The sequence below is a fragment of the Saimiri boliviensis genome, chromosome 4, assembly GCF_048565385.1.
Source record: "Saimiri boliviensis isolate mSaiBol1 chromosome 4, mSaiBol1.pri, whole genome shotgun sequence".
Lineage (NCBI taxonomy): Eukaryota > Metazoa > Chordata > Mammalia > Primates > Cebidae > Saimiri > Saimiri boliviensis.
Genome location: NC_133452.1, coordinates 25,698,723 through 25,701,639, shown reverse-complemented (window position 1 = coordinate 25,701,639; position 2,917 = coordinate 25,698,723). Strand labels below are relative to the sequence as shown.

The window sequence follows — 2,917 nt, the reverse complement described above, 5'->3', positions numbered from 1 at the left end:
CTGCCACTCCATAACACACAGCCTGGGCTCTGGGCTCTGGGCCCTGCGGTCGATATGAGGTCCTGGGTAGTGGGAAATGGAATGGAAGCCCTGGGAAAAGGAAGAACAGGACGAACTGAATCTCGTGTGCACAGAAAGGAAGGAGAGCACTGCAGAACAAGAAAAGGGAACAGAAACGTCTCACTGCATTGCAGGGTTGCGGCGGCAAAGAAGAGGCCACCACACTGCATCCGAGGCGGGGTACTGGGGATGGTGCCTGCAGCCGCCAGGGACGGCGACCGTACCACGCTCCCCGGCAAGCGGCGTGGCACAGGCGACACTCGCGTTTCTACACAGCCGCCCTCCCGCGTGACTTGCGGCACGAGCGATGGTGACAAGCGGCCCCTAGGGGCAGGGGTCCGGGAACTCCGGGCTGTCCGGGCACCTCATTCCTGGAATCCTATTCTGTTTAGAACAACACACGCAAAACGCCGCCCTGTGGGCCGCGTCCCTGCACCACCAGCCAGGGGCCTCCAGAACGCGCTCCCAGGAACCCCGAAGTTTACTGGCGTGTGTTTGCGGCGCCCGCGCAGCTGGAAACTGAAAGCAGAACCGGAGGGGCCGGAGTCTCGCTCGAGCTTCCGGCCCGCGAGCGCCGCCGCCGCCCCCGCCGAGCCCCTGCGGCTCCGTTGCAGTTGTCTTCACGGCCGCGGCGGGCCGGGGGCAACAGTGAGCCGCGGCGGCGGGAAACCGAGGCACCGGCGTGGCGGCCGCCCCAGCCCAGGCTGGGAGAGCGGAGAGAGTGGCGGCGAGCGCGCTCGGCGTCCTTGAGGGAGGGTGCGGGCAGGAAGCGGTGGAGGACGCTTTGTAGGAAGAGCGAAAGGAGTGCTGTTTGTCTGCACCAGGATGGCCGAGTGGTTAAGGCGTTGGACTTAAGATCCAATGGACATATGTCCGCGTGGGTTCGAACCCCACTCCTGGTAGCTTCAGGTTTTTCTCTTAGAACGTTTTATTTTTTAAAAATACAAATCTCACCGAACATATCACGCCTTGGGCATCAGAATTTCGACATCTGGCTGAGAGGGGCTCAACGCTCACGCGCAAAGACCTGCTTCCTTGCAAGAGACAGCGCAGGCGGCATCCCGGAGAGCTCCGCTCACCTCCCCAGCCGCAGGGCGGGAGGCGGCCAGGAGGGGGAGGGCTGGGACCGGGAGGGTATTTTTAAAACGGCCTCTGCAAAAAAGTAAAAAATACAACTCTCTCTCTCTCTCTCTCTCTCTCTCTCTCTCTCTCTCTCTCTCTCTCTGTCTCTCTCTCTCTCTTTCCCCCGCCAATGTTAATTTTGTGCATGCAACTCTTCCATTAACTCCTAGAAGGCGGGGACTGTATCATCCTAGTTGTAAAATGCACTCTGACTTGGATTCTGCTTAGAAATTTTAAATACAGCGTGGTGAAGAATTTTTTCTTTTCTTCTTCTTCCTTTAAAATTGTTGTTTGTTTAATGAAACCCATCTAAGAATTTTTAAAAGTTACAAGTACAAATGCAAATAACTTTTATCTCTCTCTCTTGAGTCATTTACAAGTAAAATACCGAGTGGATGCCCAAGTACTACTATTAAAATCAGGAAATTAACACTAATGATTTAATACCATCTGATCCTCCGTCCCCATGCGGTCACCAGTTGTCGAAAGAATATTCTTTATAGCAAAAGGCCCCTCTTCAGAGTGACGTGTTGCATTTACTTGTCCTCTCTCTTCAGGCTTCTTCAGAGTGGATCTCCTCAGCCTCTGCTGACTTTCATGATCTTGACACTTCTGCTGACAAGCCAGCAGTTTGTAGAATGTCTCTTTGCCAGCTTTAGTTTTCTGGTGTTTCCTCCTGATGAGATTCGGACTCTGCTTATTTAGCAGGACTTGTGGTGTTCTCACCGCAGCCTCTTAGGCAGATGATTTCTGTGTGGCCTGCTTCTCTGCCAGGCTTCTCCTCTATAACGTTACTCTTTTCCCTTTGTGATTAGTACATGTTTTAGAGGGAAGTGCTTTGAAGCCGTGTAATATCCCAGGCCTTATCAAATTTTCATTTTATTCAATTATTTATGGAATTATACGTTAGGTACGGATGTACTCATGGTGTCCTATTTTAATTAATGGTTAAAGTCTATTCATTCATTTTGATGTTCAAAGTGTCTCAGACCAGGCCAGCGACAGCCCATTCAAGTGAACTTTTGACCTGTCACATTATTCCTTAGCACTTCCTTACTTCCTACTCCCAAGATAGTCCAGACTTACCTTGTACTTCCCTGACCCAGTACTAGAATCAGCCATTTTCCAGAGATCCTTGCTTCCTTTTCGTGGAGAATGGTATCCAGAAAGCAAGGTCTCAGTGCTAGGTGTGCTCATTGCTTTTGAGATGTTGCTACTCCCAGGCCCTCTGGATAGACAGAAGTAAAGAGAGTGTGTTTGTGTGCGTGTGCATATTTATCTATTTTTATATTTATTTCTATATTTATATAGATAAATATATATAGAGAGAAAAATAGAACATATTTATATACACATAAATATATATAAAAAGACAGAACAAAGTCTGTAGTGTTTGGATCAGAATTGGAGGTATATATAAACTCCTTGATATAAGTAAAGATACATGAATAAATATAGATACATATTTATCTCTATATTTATATAGATATGTAGATATCATTAGTTATTATCGATATATACATTTATGTTTGTATAGCTATATAGATGATAAATATGTATCTATATTTATCTATTCATATATGTATATTTATATCAAGGAGTTTATATATACCTCCAATTTGGACCCAACACTATAGACTTTATTCAATTTTTTTCTCCCTGTCCATGTTTGTAACTCCCTCAACTCCTGCCTTCCCAATGCAGATCTCTGCCTTGCATAAGCTCATCTAATGGC

General features: G+C 47.6%; 1 non-coding gene across 1 annotated transcript; it reads left to right on the top strand.

The window, feature by feature from the left end:
- Positions 1-879: 879 nt before the first annotated feature.
- On the top strand, positions 880-962 carry TRNAL-UAA (transfer RNA leucine (anticodon UAA)). The gene has a single exon. It is a non-coding gene; the product is annotated as a tRNA-Leu (tRNA).
- The last annotated feature ends 1,955 nt before the right edge of the window (positions 963-2,917 follow it).